At 42.6% G+C, this 20049-nt stretch overlaps 1 pseudogene; it reads left to right on the forward strand.

The window, feature by feature from the left end:
• The first annotated feature begins 19097 nt into the window (after positions 1-19097).
• On the forward strand, positions 19098-19799 carry LOC116461381 (small ribosomal subunit protein uS11m-like; annotated as a pseudogene).
• The last annotated feature ends 250 nt before the right edge of the window (positions 19800-20049 follow it).

Below are 20049 nucleotides of genomic sequence, written 5' to 3' on the forward strand. Positions count from 1 at the left end.
CAAGTGATCTTCCTGCCCCAGACCCCCAAGAGCTGGGACGACAGGTGCACTCCACCACGCCGGGCTAATTTTTGTATTTTTTTTGTAGAGATGGGGGTCTCGCCATGTTGCCCAGGCTGCTTTTGAACTCCTGGGCTCAAGTGATCCTCCAGCCTCAGCCTCCCAAAGTGCTGGAATTACAGGCGTGAGCCATCATGCTGGGTCCAAAATGCTGCCTGTTTTGAAAAGGTTCACCAATAGTGGTTTGAATACATTATTTAAATAAACTATCACAAACCATCATTCTGTAACCAAAATTTCCAAAGAGAAATATAAAATGACTCATTCTCTGTTATATTAATTCCTGTCTCTATTGTGATTCTTCTTTACCTTCTTGATTTGACTGTATCCTATTCTTTGCCTTATGATTTAAGGTGAATGTTGATGTCTTCCTTATTTTCCAATAACTACATTGAAAAGTAAACATTTTCTTCTAAGTATAACCTTAGTTCTGCTGCATGTATTTTGATCTGTGGTGCTTTTGTTATTAATGTCTAAATATTTTTTGAAATTTTCACTGTCATTTCTTCTTTAACCTGTGAATTTTGAGATGAGTGTTTTTAGTTTCTAAAAAGTTGGAGGGAGTGTTGTCTTTTTATTATTGATTTCTAACTGAGGTTCATTTTAGTCAGAGAATAGGATTATTATTATGATTATTATTTGTACAGTGACTTTAAGTTTGATTTTTTTTCTTACTGAGTTTTATTTCAGGTTTATGGAGGCACATGTGTAGGTTTGAGGACAGGTGTTTATTAATTCTTTGAGATTTATTGAGAATTTTTTAACTATTCCATGTATGTTTAAAAAAGAAAATGTATTCTCTATTGAATGGCAATGTCTATAGCTATCTCTTCAGGCTCAAGCTTATTTGGTTATTAATTTGTGTTATCCTGAGCAATATTTAGTTTGCTTTAATCTCTGCTTTTGAGAGTTGTGTTACTGACTTCCATTATGCTTGTAGATTTATTTATCCATGGCTTCTTGGTCGGACTTTGCTCTCAAAGTGAAATTTTTTAGGTTTATGATTGTTTTATCATATTTAGAGATATTTCCTTTTAAAAAGCCTGTCTTGTCTATATTTTCTGGTATTAACATTTTTTGCTCTAAATTCTATTTTGCCGGCTATGAACACAGCTGCCAGTTATATTCTTTGGCTTAGTTTTCACCCAGAATATCTTTTCCCAATTTTTTATTTTCAACCTTTCTGTGTCATTTTGGAGTAAATTCAGTTGTGAGGATTCTTTCACTTGTTTTGTTTCTCAAAAACCACAAAGATCACTCAGTAATAAATCTAGCCAAGGCTAAGAGATTAAAAAGAACCATCCTCTGAACTAGGTTCTTCAAATACTTTAAACAACTTGAAAATCTATAGGAATTGCAGAAACAAAATTAGTTTCCTTCTTTCTTTGCCCACCTGGACTTGGGAGTTTTTGAAAGCCGGAGCTGCCGGCTTATTTTTCTCTTATCTTTCAGGGAAATCTTGGACAATAGCTCTGGGATGCTCAGCGCTAAAGATCATTTCCCCAATAGGAAGGCAATAATGGTGGGACAGCTCTCCACGCCGCCTTCAGGGAGTGTTATGTTTAGATGAGAAAAACATCCCTAAAAGCATTTGTGAGAGATGACTGAGTGTTTTTATCATCAGTGATAGGGACTTTCCCCCCATAAATATATGGCATTCAATAACACAATCTCCTTTCCCAGCTACACGCACGTGTCCTTCAAAGGCACTCTCCCTCTAACCATGTGACCATTCAGCAGAGAAAAATCAGCCCGTTTACATAACAGCTGTTAGAGCCAGCGTTGACATATTACTTCAGGGCCTTCCGCCTATAATGGGTTTTTCAAATGTGTTGCCATGTTCAGTTGATTAGTTGTGGGTGATCTGAAATGTCAAACTATTAGCCTTGACAACTACTGCCAAGGTTACTATCTTCGGAAAATATCTTTTTAATAATATAACTGTTTGTAAGTGGAAAAGGTGATGTTCAAAATACAAAGTAACAATAAGTGTGGATTACCGAGCCACTGATGGCTTCAGTTTTTCATTCTTCTTGGTGATGCATGGTCTGGGGGCTTCTTTTTAATGATTAAGTACCACTGAGGCAACCCTAGGCCTCTGTGAGCTACGCAAATGTAGATCTCAGGATTGGAAATTGAAGACAGGGAAGAAAGGGGGCACTGAGAAAACAAAAACAAAAACTTTCAATTGAAAATTCCACCATCCACCATGGTTAAAAAGTCACTTCAAATACCAGCCACAGCTGAGGATTTCCAAATCAGGCCCTGGCATGGAGGGGGGTCTTAAAATCCAAATTTACACTTTTCAGCCATCAAGATGGTGCAGGCAGTCAGGGAACTGGGATAAAACGAAATTAGTACTTGGCCCCTTCTTTTTTTTTTTGGCACGTTCACTCTCACCCTTACTGCTCCCCACCAAGGGTACCTGGGGTTTTCACTCCTTTCTTCTAATTAGGGATATTCTTGGTTGTAGTCAACTCTTGGCTGGCCCTTTCCTCCACACATCAACTAAATTTCCATCACTTTCCATTTCTTCTGTTTCATTCCTATCCTTTCCTGATAAGCCCTGCCTACATGATAGCTGTTCCCCCAAAGCAGGGAGACTATATAATCTATCTTCCAACTAAGACACTTTCAAGAGTGAAAATGGCGCCACACATAGTACCATGGAAGACCAGGCTGGCCTGGGACTCTACCAGACACACAGGCATATACGGTCACCCTATCAGTAAGGGGTCAGCAATTGCCAGTGTATTTGCCACTCTTGGGAAGATATTTTTATTATAATACAGGCTTCCTGGAAATTACACTTTAGTTCAAGGGTTTTTGCTGGGATGGGAAATGCTATAAAGCAGACCAACATCCACCTTTTACTGTCAGAGTGACAGTGACACTCACACAATGAAAGAAATTAAAATTCACAACTAGATCGATCCACAAAAGCAACCACCACCACCACCATCACAGGTTTCTAAGTCAGTGCCTGGACTGACCCATATAATGGTTTCAGCAAAAGGAAAAAACGCCTATCATGATGTTTTCATGCTAACAAGAACCGAGAAGCTGTAACGTTTTCTTTTTCCTGCTTTTCACAATATAATCAGTTGACCTCTTCCACAGGAATCTGTATTATTCAGCGGGTAAAGTGGGGAAGGTACACAGGAAGAGAGAGAGGATTAACAAAGCATTTTCTAATGTGTGAGAATATGAGAAATGAATCTTCTTGCATCATATTTTTGAGCAGGAGCTTTGATATCACAATACCTTAATTCAAAATCTGATTAATAGTGGAGACCTCAGGCACTGCATCAGGCTGGTGGGGACAGTATTTGGGGCCAGGAGGGCATTTTCTATTATGGTTTAAAGGGCACTAAAGAAGGCTGTCTACTCTTGTAACAAGCACTTCAAGACAAGTGCAGGGAGCCTCTGTTTCAGTATCACTCTGGCCTTTCAAATCCATCCTTCACCCTGCCCTCAACCCCAGAGCACTTGGAGATGGAGAAAACTGACTTTGATAGAAGTTTTTTTCTGTGAGGTACATGCAAATTCCAAAATGTGGTTTATGTAATCATCTCAATACAAAAATGTTTAATAAAAATTTTAATAAATACAGACTTTGAAATTTGTTACAGATTCTAGTCAGAATAGGCATCTAGGCAGACCTTGAAGAAACGGTGAGCTACCCTAATGAAGTCCATAGATCACCAAACAAATTGCATCAAGGGAGTTATAATTCTAAACCTGTGATTTTGTTACTTGTTCTAAAGCAGGAGTCGCGACTTCTTTTTTTGAAAACAGTCTCAGAATGATGTTTTAAATGCATAAAGTAAAACACATAGTATTACAAAGGGAACCAATACCTTGAAATACAGTTATCAAAATATCACTAAAACAAATGTATATTATAGTAATATGTGTGCTTCTTTGTTAGTGCAATAAATAACAGGATCTAGCAGTGACTTTAATAACCCCATCATTTTGAGGTGATGATGAGCATAAGTAATAGTTTGATATTTCTGCAACAACTGCAACATAATGTGAAAATATCTGATTTCTACTGGTGACAAAATCACAGGTACTGTAGATTCATAATTAAAGGAAACACTAAATTTCAGTCAGAGGTTTGAGAAAATAATGACAACTTTTTTCTCATTTAAGTTCACAGATCTTCTGAATTCCAACCATGGACCTCTCGGCGGGGTCCACACACCCCAGATTAAGAACAAATATAGTTCTTGTAAGCCAACAATTTACTGTATTAATGGCTTGCCTTTCTTTAAAGAAGCCACCTCCCATCAGAGTATAACACACACAAGCCTACGTCCTCCCGTGAAGGCCCGTGGAAGCCATTTTGGAACTCTACCCTCCTCCGTCTTTGTCACATTGGGGCATCCAGCTCCCAAATCTTGAGAACACTTCTCCACCTCACACCAACCTGACCAACTGGAAATCCCCAGGATGTGACAGCAGAGTTAAAAGCACATTGCTCACATCTATAATCCCTTCTGAAATAACTGTGGAGCCTGGAAATTCCATAACTTCCTAATCCTTGGTAAGAAGCTCTAACAGAAAAGTCCTCCTGGCTCTTTAGTTTCTGAAAGAGAAAAAGATGAACAGTTTTCCCAAAGATGCTTTTACTTGAAAAAATGGTTTAATTAATATTATTAAGGAGACAAACGGAAATCAGACTCTATTGAGAGACAACATGATATGGTGCAAAGTGTCTTCCGGCCAAACAGAAGTGGGTTCAAATTCCAGGCAGATATTTAATAAATATGACCCTGAGTAAGTACCGAAACTCCCTGAGCCTCAGATTCCACAGAAGTAAAATGCAGAGAGTAGCACATATCCCAGACAGCAGTGGGAGGACTAAGTGAAGCGGTGAGGTGCACACAGACACCTGGAACTGTGCCTAAGACACTGTGTCTTAGGTGCCAAGACAGCAAATGCTGCAGCCATTCCTGCTGCCTCCCTTTTTGTTATGTGGGTTCTTCTAGGAATGGTACAGATGTCAATGTCCTCATCAGAAAAATGCTGTGCCCTCCTCTTGAGATTTCTCATGAACACGTTAATTCGAAAAACATATTTTTATAGCACATACCAACTCCCAACAAGGCATAAATGCTAAGTTTTTGGCACAGAGAAAGAATTCCAAATAGTGGGGAGAGGGGGAGTCAGAGCAAGAAATTATTAAGAAACAAAACTATTACACTGATGGTCCAATAACAGAATCACAAAGAGATAAATCAGGGGTTCCAACACCAAACAAAAAGGTGATTATTCAGATCTTCATAGGGACAGTGCTATTGATTCAAATAACAAAGAACGCTATATAAATTGCTGTGTGTTGCTCCTTTTTTATTTTTAGTCTGGCAAAATTGATTCTCCTAAACATTGCCTCAAATCTACAGAAGCAATCAAGTTAAATGCAACCCATTATTTTAAGCTCTCTTATTTTTTTTTTTTAAATTCGGTTTTTGGTACATAGTTTAGCCAATGATTAGATTGGCTGATGCTGATCAGATAGCAAAAGGGTTTTATTATGGCGTGGATTGCTCTTGCTGTCTCCTGGGTCTATTCAGGAAATGTGGGTCAAACGGTGGGAATTTAAATGTAAGAAGATCATTATAAAGTAAGCAACAAAAGGCAACCAACCTCCCTCAGACAGGATGCTTATTTCCTCCAACTGCATTTCAGTATCAAACACCTTTCAATACAGCAACTACCATCTCTTCAGCATGTACTATATGCCAGTCACGTGAATTACATTTGTCTTTCACAAAAATCCTAGTAGGCAGGTACTATTATTATCCCCATTTTACAGATGTGGAAACCTGTTGATAGAGATGCAGTTGACGATGAACAGAAAGGAGAAGGAGAAGTGATTGTATTGATTCAGGTATGTCTGTGGGACAAAGATGATTCCATAAACGTTTATTCTTGCATCATCAGCAACCAAAATGCAGTATAACGAGCCATCTATCCACAGCTCTTCTTTAAATGAAACCACAAACTCCCCCAAAGATTAGTGGCCCATCAGCTTCCACTGTCCCTGAAGGTGTTTGTCTAGTAAACCTCATGTGGGGTGTGGGAAGGTTCGGCTGCAGGACCAACAAAACACAGACCAAGAAGACGAGGGCTCAGTGAGAAGCCTGCGTCCATTCCTCTGCTTGGCTTCATCAGTGGCAATGTGAGTGAATGGTAGCCATCCAAGAGAGCCAGAGCACAGGGTGTGAAAGCCCATGGGCACGTACCCCCAACAGTGGATAAATAAAGGGACACTCATCGCCGTCCTTAACAAAACCGAAAGGATGGTAAGCACGTTTGACTCTTTGAAATGGTTACTATTGCCAGGGGTGGGAGCACTGAAATGAAAAGGAGAACTTCTTGAAAAGTTGCAAAATAAGAAGCATCATGATGACAGAGTTGCCTTCCTCAATGTGGGGTGCACCTTCCAGAACAGCCTAGGGCTTCCGGAGCTACCTATCCTCCCTCCCCCCAAAATGTCATCTCCTATATACATTTTCCCATCAAAATGGTGATGTCAGGGAAAACCTATCTTTGGATCCTAGTGTCCTCCCCAAGAGGCAAGGCATTAGCCTTGCAATGCTGCAAGAGAACGGTTTCCCTTCTAGCTCTTGAGAGTGAGAGTTGCATTTTTAAAATTGTCTATATGTGCTAAGACGAAGCATTCAGGACATTACTATTGGTTTTTCCTGTCAATTAAAGTAGGCTTATTTGATTAAAACAGGTCAATGAAATTGAGTTTTAAATCAACATTCCATCCTGGTTGCCTTTTGTTTTGTTTTGTTTTGCTTTGTTTTGTTTTTGAGACAGGGTCTTGCTCTGTTGCCCAGGCTGGAGTGCAGGGGCTCAGTCTTGGCTCACTGCAGCCTCAACCTCCTGGGCTCAAGTGATCCTCCACCTCAGCCTCCCAAGTAGCTGGACTTCAGGCATATGCCACCATGTCTGGCTAATTTTTGTGTTTTTTGTTTGTCTGTTTTTTGTTTCTTTGTTTGTTTGTTTGTAGAGATGGAGGTCTTACTATGTTACCCAGGCTGGTCTGGAACTCCTGGGCTCAAGTAATCCTCCTGCATCAGATTCCCGAAGCGTTGGGATTACAGGCCTGAAACACTGCACCAGGCCTCTGGTTGGCTTTATTTTGGCTTTGTGATGTTAGCTATCATTTTTAATAGAACAAATCTTAGTATTTATTTTACCAAGAATATTCCAAACCTAGTAAAGAAAACTACACATTTTCATTATGTACTGAACTTCTACCACCTTACTTTTAACAGTAAATACCGCATGTCCTGGCCCACGTGTAGAAATGGATCAAAGATCAATGAGAAAATGACCAAGATCATTAACAACATGTAAGGATTCAGCCTCTCAAATTGGTAAGCATTACTTACTACCTTCCAAGTCCCTAACATTTCTCTAGGCACCGATGATGAGTGAGAAAGAAAATTCCACAAGAAGATAATCACAGTCACCACCATTTATTGAGAATGTATTTCATGCCAGGCATGGGTCATGTTACACAGGCATGGGTCTCTTATGCCTCCTCTGGGAGGGAAGTGTAGTGGCTTCCATTTTAGACATAAAGACGCTTCGATTCAGAGAGGCACACAGCTGGTGAGCGGTAGAGCTGGGGCTGGAACCCAAGTCCTTGACCACCGGTCCTCAAGGAACCTCTGCCCTGAAGAACCTTATAAACAACCTGAGGGGTCAGACTGTCATGCACACAGCCTGGCAGGCCGCCCACCTGGGAAAACACTTGGAGGGAGGCCTGGAGGAATGGAAAATGGTTGACTGTGAAACAAGCAAGTCCATTACATGGCCCGCCTTCCAGGATCATCTCAGCAAGATGCCCAAGCCCAGATTTCTCACATTCTACCAAGCTCCAGTCAGAGGTAACTTGACATTCCTATTTAAACCGTACTAATTTATTGGGCAGCTTTTCCCACTTAGGCCGTAACAAATAGGCTTTAAAAACTTCACAAAGTGACGGCATTCCCTTTTATATTCAGATTGACTTTTAATGATATTCTAAGGAATTACTCAATTATAACTCTTACAACATCTTGATGAAAAGATAACAGTATTTCCACTGGGTATCTTTCCTTTGCCATGGGTGAAAAATGAAGGCACATAAAGGCTAATAATGTTATCTAAGGTTTAACAGTAAGTCATATGAAATTATAGGTGTGAAAGAGCTTTGCGAAGATAGTGCTAACCAAATATAAGGCATTATTAGGAAGAACGCTAATACTCCTAACTTTTTGACTGCCACACACTCCCACTAAATTCTGTTGCCTTTAACCTAGGACATCCTACTTTAAGTGTAATTTTCTAATTCACTCCCTCATTTAACAAATACTCATATGCTAGACACCATGTTCTTGAATTAGGAGCCAGAGGACACAGTGGGAAAAGGAGAAGGAGCAGAGACTAGCTTTCTTTAGTTCTAGTAGAAATTGGAATTCAGGGCAGGCATGGTGGCTCATGCCTATAATCCCAGCACTCAAGAATTGCTTGATCCCAGGAATTCAAGACCAGCCTGGGCATCATAGTGAGACCCTGTCTCTACAAAAACTTAAAAAATTAGCCGAGTGTGGGCCAGGTGCAGTGGCTCACACCTGTAATCCCAGTACTTTGGGAGGCCGAGGCAGGTGGATCATGAGGTCAGGAGATTGAGACTATCCTGGTGAACACAGTGAAACCCCATCTCTACTAAAAAAAATACAAAAAAATTAGCCAGGCATGGTGGCAGGCGCCTGTAGTCCCAGCTACTCGGGAGGCTGAGGCAGAATGGCATGAACCTGGGGGGGCGGAGCTTGCAGTGAGCAGAGATCCCGTCACTGCACTCCAGCCTGGGAGACAGAGCGAGTCTCTGTCTCAAAAAAAAAAAAAAAAAAAAAAAATTAGCTGAGTGTAGTGGCATGTGCCTATAGTCCCAGCTCCTTGGGATGCTGAAGTGGGAGGATCCCTTGATCCCAGGAGTTGGAGACTGCAATGAGCTATGATCACGCCACTGCACTCCCACCTGGGCGACAGAGTGAGACCCTGACTCAAAACACAAAACGGAATTCAGGATATTAGAAACTACAGATTGAGAAACACGCTGAGCTAAGGAATATTGGTTCTGTCTTGTAGACACAGGCGTGTTGTAACGACCACTGAACAGGTGCTGATTAATTGGCAGGCTAAACCAGAGTCCATAGGCAAGTTGGGAGACCTAGGTCATTTCAACCAAAGCCAAAGGAAGTTCTGGCCATAAATCACTCAGGCTTTCTAATGCAACATGTCAGGAGGTGCAAGCCCTTTTTATAAAATATATTTTGCCAAGTAGTTTCTCCACATCCCCTCTCCTCAGAGCGATGCCCATGTGGTCACTTTGGAGTCCAGCTTTTTCTTTCTAAGAATTTGAATGATTTTTTTAAGTGCTACCCACGCTGTTTCACAATCCAGCCAGCAACACAGGATCCTGCTATCTTTCCTCAGAAATTGAACTTACCAAAGGCTGGGCCTCTCCTGTGCATGAGCCACAGAGCCCATCCAAGTCCAACATCCCCACCTTCAGGAAATAATGCAAAACTCGCCTCAGTACCCAGGCCTTTTTTTGATAGAGGATTTAATAGCAACCCTAGAGCAACCTCATTTGGATTTCCTTATTCCTTTTTCCCAACCCCAAGCTTCCAACTCCCTCCCCATAAAAACGCCCTAATTCTGGAGGCCAGTCTCAAGTCGTCTTCTTCCCCCAGTCATCAGAAGATGGTAGGAAGAAGGTAAACATTCCATCTTCCTCTGCTGAAGAGCAAGAATCTTTCAAGAAGCTTTCCAGACACTGAAACAGATATCAATACCTGAGACCTCCAACCACTGTTCCAGAGGAAAAAGAACAAAATAAAGATTCGAAGAGTCTCACATTTCTCTGACCATGTAAGAAGTATTGGCTGGAGTTTCAGAGAGTTATGAAGTTAACAACTGAAAAATCTCAGAACAGCTCAAGCCAGCACTGAGCTATTCCAACTATGCTTTCTCCTCTGAACAGGTTTTTGTTTCTTTATGGAGGTCTATGGAATTCAGCTTAAGCCAGCGAGCGATTCTATCCTGACACTCTATTCAATAAGCTCCAGCAACACCGGAGAAAAAATTCACCCCAGTGATGGTTACCTGGCTTGACGGGTCCCATATCTCCCACCAGGGGTAACTCTATGCCAGCGCCCTGCAGGGGCACTTCCTACACGGATGGAGATGGCCTTTATCTGTGCTGTCCAATGCAGTAGTCACTAGTAACATGTGGCTCTGAGCCCTTAAATGTGGCTAGTGGGACTGAGAAATGGAATTTGTCATTTTCTTTAAGTTTAATTAACTTTCAATAGCCACAGCAGAGTAGAGGCTCATGTCTCAGACACCGAAGTCATACGTGGAGTCAGGAGTTTGCCAGGGTAAGGCTTGGGGTGGCATTTACCTGCTGCGTGAGTGACAAAATGGCTTCTTCCCGCCCTCTCTCTGCTTCCACAGATGGGGACATTTCTATTCTTTATCTTGCTATGCCTCTATACTTTAAAAATGCATCCTCCACCAATAAAAACACAATTTCAGCAGAAAAGTGGCCAAACATCTCAGAGAGACTCCTGGGGCCCACAATTAAAGGCTTTTGTTGCAATGCCACATTTTGTTTCCACGTCTTCTACGTTATCTAACTAGAACCAAGCTAGCTAAGCCCTCCACGGGAATCCTCACCGGTGGGCCTCTACTCTCCAGGCAGAAAGATTTCCCGGAGCTCTGCAGGCCACTGACTTACCTCCCTAGGGGACACAGGCATAGCACTCACCTGTGGCTTCCTGAGCCTCCTGGTGTGTGGGATGCCCTGGGAGCTCCTTACATGAAAATGAGAGGCCCCTCCTAGACGGGATAGGTGAGAATGGGCAGAGGCAGATCCCCCAAAGCTCTCGGTGCTGGGGTAACCAGACGCTAGTACTTAGGCCAGCTTTGGGGAAGTGCTGGCCTATACAACAGTGGGCATGACATCACCAACAGGAATGCCTTCCTCACTCCAGCCCCAAGCTGGTCCAGTAGGGGGCTGAGCAGAGGGGAATTTGAATGTTGTTAGGAAATGTTGTGGCTTCAGGAGGAAGAAACCCATTTTAAGCTTAAACTCTGATCAGGAAGACGCTCTTTTCCCCTTTGTGGAATTTGAAATGCCCATCCCTCTGTGGAGGTGTGGCAGGAAACGCTACGGAGCCAGCCAGTGAACACAGAGGAATGCTCAGCGCCCAGGTTAGAAGGCACGAGAAAGCAAGCACCGTGTGGGACAGCCAAGCCTAGCATTTCAAACGGCGCAGAAAGCCAGTTGTCCATAAAGGGCTGGGAGCACTGGCAGGAGGACCAAGAACAGTGCAGGCCCTCAGGGGACATCAAGAGAAGAGCAACTCCAAGCCACGCCACCTCTGAAATCCCATCAACTCCTTTCTGAGGAGGAACTACTAGTCTATGTCAAATCTTTTAAAGTGTTCTTACCACACACACACACTGATAACAATAATAATAAAGGGGATGGGAAGAAACTTTGGGAAGGGATGGATGTCTGTGGCCTTGATGGTAGTGATGATTTCACTGGTTTCTACTTCTCCCCAGACTCATCAAGTTGTACACATTAATTACATACAACTTTATACAAGTCAATCATACCTTAATAACGTGGTTTCGAAAATATTTTTGTGGGTTAGATTTCCAGTTTATTTTCTGCATGGAAAAACGTGTACAGGTCTCTCTCTCTCTGGTTGTGGGTTCAATCATTTACAAGTTCTTTTGTTATCTTCTAAAGATTTCAGATTCACAAACCTAACACAAAGGGACTGTGTGTGGCCACCAGGGCTGAATGAACCTTGCCCAGTTATTACAGCCAGGGTTCTGGAGTTCTGAGAGAACTAGGCAAGCGGCTTCCCACACAGAATGATGTCTTACTGAAACTCGTTTCTATTGAGTCATTTAAAGGTACAATCTGGCCAGGCATGGTGGCTCACACCTGTAATCCCAGCACTTCAGGAGGACAAGGCGGATGGACCACTTGAGGCTAGGAGTTTGAGACCAGTCTGGCCAACATGGCGAAACCCCCTCTCTACTAAAAATACAAAAATTAGCCTGGCGTGGTGGTGCACACCTGTAATCTCAGCTACTCAGGAGGCTGAGGCAGGAGAATCACTTCAATCTGGGAGGCAGAGTTTGCAGTGAGTGGAGATCGCACCACTGTACTCCAGCCTGGGCTACAGAGTGAGACTTCATCTAAAAAAAAAAAAAAATAGAATCTTAAAATTCTTAGGACTAGAGGCCAAAAGATGGCATCTTTTTTTTATGCTTCTTTTCACTCCTTCTCAATATATTTCTATGCCAAAGACTAAGAATATTTGCCCAAATTTTGCCAACTCCATCTCTTCCCTCCTCTTCAAGAATTCTCTCTAGAGGTAGTGAGCTAAGTTCTCCAGAGCTTTCTCTCACGGGATATGGAGAAAACACATAACATTGACCACCTTTGGTGCGGGAAGAAAACTAATTAGATGGGCAATGCTGTAAGCCATATCTATTTGTTTTAGATTTTCTTCAGTCTAAAAGAGTTGAGCCTGAAATGGATAAATGTGTCATTTCCCTTGAATGTGAGTGGGTATTAGAGACTTATTCTCCTAGACCCATTGAGTGCTCTGTAATTCAAGGGCTTTTTCTTTATTCCTCCAATAAAAATGTCTTGAGGTTTTCTGGAAGTGGAGACCAAAAACACATGAGGGCTTCCTCTCACTGGTTTTGACTCTGATTTTTCAAAGAAGTTAGGTGCACCAGAGATAGAGATGTGGACAAAGTGGTCAGACACACACATCATTCACTCCGTAATACACACTAACACACTCATAGTGATTCTGTGAGCTCTTGTTTTCTGCATTTGAACATTTCTTTCCTGCTGTATTATGCTTCTATGCCTCTGTTATTAGATGCACCTGCTCATACAAGTTTGCTATCATTTATCTCACTTACAGTAACATCGAGCACACCATTAGTGTTGCTTAGAATTACCCCAGCTCCGATGAAGATGCCTTAATAGTTTTGAAGGAACGCCACCCAAATTACAGTGTGTGGGCGAGAGAGTTCACTAGTCTATAAATGTGAAGATCTTCAAGCATTGTGCTACATTCTCTTTTATTCATTTTCTCTGAAGCAGGTTAAACCTCTTGAATTAAGATCTATGCTCAGATGCCAATGGAAATGGAGTGTGTTCAGAAACTGATGTTTACTTGAATGTGTTTATTGCTTAAGTGTCATTTCTGCCTTCATCCCTTTCATCGTCTTTTTGAGCTTTCAGAAAGGAATCCAGTATTTCCAGTTTTTTCTTTATCATTTCTCCCAAATATGTGCTATTTGAGTTGTTATGGCTGAGAGCTATAATAACTTTCTTTTTTTAATTGCCCTACTAAATTTTAAAAATAATAGTTAAGGAAGCTTTTAGTTGATTTCAATTAAGAGATGCTATGTAATGCAATTAAGAGATGCTGTATAAATTGCCTTCCATTCCAACAGTGAAAAGAATTCGTATTGCTTTTTAGGATTCTACTGCCTTTTTAAGTCCATGTACAGCCTAACGCCACAGTCATTCCCTTCCTAATTTGTATCTTGCAGAGGCAGGAGAGAATCATGGCCAATGGCAGAATTGCAAGCATTGCTGTGCTTGTGCGCCCCCTGCTGGCTTAGTTTTTGGTAACAGCTGTTGAGGGGCTAGATCCCAGAGGAAACAGGTACTTACTTCGGTTGAAATCAGCAGAAAAGAATGATGATGACTAACTTGTCTTCTACTGTCTAAGCTTTCAGGAGCTTAGACCCTCGCCCAAATGGGCAAGAGCACATATTTTTAGCAATGTCTTGCCTTTCTCATAACTGTCCCAGGAAGTTAGTTCCCTATGCTTTTAAAGCACCTGTCAACAGCACTGTCTTAACCTTTATTGTAGGAAATGGATGCCCCAGGCAGGACGCTTGGGCATGAGGAAGGGGTGTGTGTGTGTGTGTGTGTGTGTCTGTGTGTGTGTGTGTGTGTGTGCGCGCGCGCGCGCGCGATTTTGTCCCGTTGTCCCATTTCCATCAGGTCCTCCATTTTTAAAAATACAAACAACTGACATTTTCTCAGCCTTCTAAGAAGTGAAATACACATGTGGCTTCAAGGCCCCCACCTCACTACCAGACACTTCCAACCCAACAACTGTTTCTACATAGAAACCTGGGCCACCCACCCGGCTTAAAGTGTGCTGAAATGTATCTGTTTAACTGTCCACTGTTACATAATGGAAATGTTACCAAATGGTGATTCTGAAATTTTCTTGTGCCTCCAAAACATAGCTTATTTTCCATTCTCTGACAACCAGCCAATCCCCTAGGCATTACCATCCCCCTGTAGGTAGCCAGCTGAAGCCCAAGCTGTGTTCTTCTCTGGATTGCAACATCCCTGGACACGATTGACAAGTGATGGGGCTGATCTCCCAGGCATGCATTAGAATGGATAGTGAAAGTCAACACTTCTTTGGGACAAAGATCTCAGACTGTCACAATAGGAAAAGAGAGAGAATCTCCTTGGATTGGTGCAGAGCAAACATGGCTGTGGTTCTTGGCCAGCACAGGCTGCCCTGAAGCAGCAGTGCCCTGTGCACTGGCGGGATGTGGTGCTCTTCCCCATCTCTGCCACGGCCAGACCCAGTCCATGCTACACTGTCTCTCCTGTACCCTCACAGCAGCCTCCCAGCACTTCTTCCCATTTCCATTTGTCTTTCTTACAATCCACTCTTCCACCCTGAGTCAGAGTATTCTCCCAAATCCCAAACTGATCCAGCTTGCCCTTTGGATTAAAACTTTTCAGGGCTGGACACGGTGGCTCATGCCTGTAATCCCAGCATTTTGGGAGGCCAAGGTGGGAGAATCACTTGAGGTCAGGAGTTTGAGATTAACTTGGCCAACATGGTGAAACCCAATCTCTACTAAAAATACAAAAAGTAGCTGGGCTTGGTGGTGTGTGCCTGTAATCCCAGCTACTCGGGAGGCTGAGGCAGGAGAATTGCTTGAATCTGGGAGGTGGAGGTTGCAGTGAGCTGAGATTGTGCCACTCACTCCAGCCTGGGCAACAGAGCAAGACTTCATCTCAAAAAAAACCAAACAAACAACAACAACAACAAAACTTTTCAGAGATTTTCTGTTGCTTGTTGAAAAAGAACTAAAATCCTCAGCTTAGCTTACCAGGCCAGTGGGACCTCTCATCTATCCTTCCAATCAACCTTAGGTCTGAAGAGCCTCCTTTGTTTGCATTGTGAATTGTGTGTGTGCATCCAACATTGAATTTTAAGCTCTATAAGGACAGAACAGGAGCCAGTTGTTGTATCCATGGTGCCTAGTGCAGAGCCTGGTATACAAAGGATTATCCATGGTTCCGACTATTTGCTAAATCAATATGTGAATAACTTGGGTGGCAGCATGGAGAGTTTCAGCAGCAGTGAGAGGCAGTGCCAATAAAGAGGAACACCAGTCCTTTTAGGGCTAACAGGAACGAGCTCCTTGGTGACAGTAGCCAGCCTCTGTACTCACACTGCTGCATCAGCAGCAAAATAATCAATCACAGACATCTCCAAGTGGGACCAGAAGATGACAGTCACCATGCTTTAACTGGGAGAACTTGTTGGTGAACAGAGCTGAGATGTCTCCAGCTCAGGTGTTGAGAAATGTTGGGAGGACCAGAGTTCCAGAAAGTTCCCTGCCCAGGGATAAAGCTCAAAGAAATATGTTTTCTTTTCTCATTATCACTTGCTAAGGTTTTAGGAGTAGGCGTATAAAATTAGCAAACAACAGGTATGTTTCTGGTAATAGAACACAGAAGGAGAAGTAGAACATAGAAGAGAATAGGTAATAGAACATAGAAGGGAAGTTCAAAGAATGAACAAAAAAGATTCAATGAGTGAGTTTTAAGGGTTTTAACCAAGTTTTAAGGGTTTTAACCAAGAACCATAGGATCTTACCACAAAGGCCTACTTTGAGTCATTGAGATACTGTCTCATCTGATTGTATTCTTTACTCCAATGCTAAGAACATAAAAAATGCTTACAACTTCAAAAGATGGTTTAAATGTATCTAACCCTCTTTATAGATCCTATGTTTTTGAGAGATGACGGCCTTTTAAATGTATTTTCTAAGAGATCCTTTGTTATTTAAAGGTCACATCAACTTTGATGTGATCTTTGGGTTCACGTCAAATATATTATGGCAGCAGCAGTAAGTCATTTAAGCCATTAGTCACTTTGTAAGCGTTAAGTGTACATCATTACTTCACCTTAAACTTGTTCAGATTCCCAAGAGAGTTTTCCATTCCCACCGCATGTGCAAAGGAGTGCAAAGGAGGAGTGGGTTTCAAGCCCAATCCATTAAAAGCACGTTCAAGTGGATCCCTGTAAGATTTCCCTGTGACATAATCAGAGACAATAGAAAGAAGGGTACCTGGTTTTCTCCAACTGGCTTGCTCCAAATGTCACCAGCGCAGAGACTAGAAGATACCATCTCGCTCCTCCTAGAGCTTCTCTAAGTGAATCACTGGGACTAGGGCCTGCTGGAGCTTTGCCTTTTCTTTGGCAAAAATGACAGCCTCAGTGGCACCTCCTGCATGGCCCAGAGTCACCACCCCTTGCTTCCAACTTCAATAATATTCCAAACAAATATGAATCATTGAGTGTGGCTGGTCACCAAAGGAAACTGTTAACTGCACCAAGAGAAAACTTCAGATGACCATGAGGCTCTAATCTCTTGCATCAATTTAACCACATTAATTAAGAGAAAAACAGAAAGAGAAACAAAAAATGAACAATTTGAAGGACAGTTTTCATACTCTTAAGTGTCATATTGCTATTCTTTCTACTAAGTACCCCTGTAAAATAACAGCAATAATAATTTCTAAACATAAATGTTTTATATGTGTAAATATATGTATGTATACATTTTCGTATAAATATTTATATTTATACATATATTAAATGGTTTATAACATTGAAAATATTATTTTAGAACATCAAGCTCAACATGTCAAAACACTCTCACTACCTTCACCTTCCAAACACATGTGCCACCACAACTGTCTGATTTCAGTAAGTGACATTACCATCTCCTGGTAAGAAGGCTGGAAATTACATTTGACTTGTCTCTTGCCTCTGTCATCCATCAGTCTTGTGGAAAATTCCTCCAGATCTCACTCACATCCACCTCCTCTTTCTAAATTCAGTCCTTCTTCCTCGCAACCTATCTGCACAAAACCACCAGATTAACTTAGCACAATTCCTCTATGATTCAGTCAGGCCCCCAGTCAAAACTTTCAACAGCTCCTCATTGTCGACTCAATCTCTTCGCAGTCACTCAAGACCCACAGCATTCTGGCCACACCTATCTTTGTTATCCCCGTACTCCACACTAATCCCATTACTTCCCATTGCCAAGCCCTTCCCTCTGCCAGTCCCCCCTCCTCCAAGAGGGTCAACACCACGCTGTCACTGCAAGCACTTATGGTTGAACATTTCTAGATGCCTCATGGCCAGAAGGTTCTTTAAGTTCTGGCCAAAGTGCCCATTGCTCCATGCAACTTCCTGATGTCCAGCACAGAATGCTTTCCTTGACTTCTCCTGGACTCCTCAATTGCCTGTGATGCTCTGTGCACCAGCTTCTCTTCTTAGAGGGGAGTCACTTTCAAGGTCAGGTGACTCCAACCTAAAGAGTCACATTTTACCCCTTGTGCTCCTTCTGTACTGTGTTAGGAGGCACTTACTGTCTTCATAATTGTTTGCTAAGAGGAATAATAGACTATAGATGACTTTCTGATTTGAGCATCTTCCTTTCATCCCAAGAGAAAACAAAAGGACATACCTCTAGGTCGTAACACCATCCACAAAAAGGCAGGTCAATATCCAAAGCCAAGAGTGCCTGATATGGTTTGGATTTGTGTCCCTGCACAAATCTCATGTCAACTATAATCCCCAGTGTTGGAGGAGGGGCCTGCTGGGAGGTGATTAGGTCATGGGGGTGGATTTCCCCTTGCTGTTCTCATGATAGTGAGTTTTCATGAGATCTGGTTGTTTAAAGGTATGTAGCACCTCCACCTCTCACCTTCTTCCTCCTGCTCCAGCCATGTACGATGTTCCTCCTTCCTCTTCACCTTCTGCCATGATTGTAAGTTTCCTGAGGCCTCCACAGCCATGCATCCTGTACAGCTGCAGAACCATGAGCCAATTAAACCTCTTTTCTTTATAAATTACCTAGTCTAAGGTAGTTCTTTACAGCAATGTGAGATGGACTAATACAGAAAATTGGTATTGAAAAGTGGGGCATTGCTATAAAGATACCTGAAAACGTGGAAGCGACTTTGGAACTGGGTAATGGGCGAGGTTGTAACCATTTAGAGGGCTCAGAAGAAGACAGGAAGATGAGGGAAAGTTTAGAACTTCCTAGAGACTTGTTAAATTGTTGTGATCAAAATGCTGACAGTGATATGGACGATGAAATCCAGGCTGGGGTGGTCTCAGAAGGAGATGAGGAATTTATTGGGAACCGGAGTAAAGGTCACTTTTGCTATGCTTTAGCAAAGAGGTTGGAGGCATTGTGCCCCTGCCCTAGAGATCTGTGGAACTTTGAACTTGAGAGAGATGAATTAGGGCTGGGCACAGTGGCTCATATCTGTAATCCCAGCATTTTGGGAAGCTGAGGTGGGAGGATCACTTGAGCCCAGGAGTTCGAGACCAGCCTGGGCAACATAGTAAGACTCCGTCCCTATTAATTTTTTTAAAAAAGAATAAAAATAAATAAATAAAAAAGAGATGATTTAAGGTATCTGACAGAAGAAATTTCTAAGCAGCAAAGCATTCAAGTTGTGACCTGACTGCTTCTAACAACATATGTTTATACGTGTGAGCAAAGAAATGATTTGAAACTGGAACTTATATTTAAAAGGAAACAGAGGGGGGTCAATTTGAGTCATGCAGGTTGTAAGGAATGTGGGTTTTCACTTCTGTGGTCCTGGACTTTACCCTTGACCACCGGGTAACAATGATTGTCCCCTTGAGCTCACCACCACCTCCAGGACTGCCTGTGTCGCATGAGACACCCAGGCCCCAGGGACTGTTAGGCTGTGGCCCTCACTGAGCTTTTCCTCCTGATAGGGTCATGGCCAGGATGCTGGTGCAGACCATCCACACAGGCACCCAGAAGCTCCAAGACATTGAGGCCAAGCAGAACATTGAAGAGAAGATGGTAGCTCCCAGCCACACCAGCTTTAGCATTTACCCTCCCATTCCAAAAGAAAAAAGCTGTCTGAGGTGGGCAGGAAAGAAATTTGAGGAGATCCCAATTGCACACATTAAAGCATCCTACAAAAACACACAGATCCAGGTAATCTCTGCCACTAATCAGCCCCTTGCCCATACTTCCTGTGGCACAGAGGAATTTCTGAATGCCAAGAAGGGCACAGGCATTGATGCACAGACAGCAGGCATAGCAGCCATGACAAAAGCTACAGGAAAGGGTGTTACCCACATCTGAGTTGTGGTAAAAGGTCAGGGGCCAGGACACCTGTCTGCCATCCAAGGACTGACCATGGGGGGGCTGGAAATGATCTCAATCACAACACCACCCCCATCCCACACAATGGCTCCTGCCACAAAAAGGCTCCAAGGCTGTAAGGGAAGGGAAGCTTACACTTGAACCTAACCTCAAGTCTCAGCTCCAGTTGGACTTTGTGGAAAGCTCACTATCAGAGCTCTTTCCAGAATATGGCTTGTTGGAGATCCTTCAGACAGTATGGGAGAGTTTTGCCTCCTTACATAGTGTCCTTTGCTTGCACCTCCAGCTTGAGGTGGATGTGCCCCAGAAGTGAACTTTGCATCCTTAGACAAGAGGGGAGCTATAGGGGCAGCTGTGGCCTAGGCCCAA

This window comes from Hylobates moloch, unplaced genomic scaffold, assembly GCF_009828535.3.
Source record: "Hylobates moloch isolate HMO894 unplaced genomic scaffold, HMol_V3 SCAFFOLD_21, whole genome shotgun sequence".
Taxonomy (NCBI): Eukaryota; Metazoa; Chordata; class Mammalia; order Primates; family Hylobatidae; genus Hylobates; species Hylobates moloch.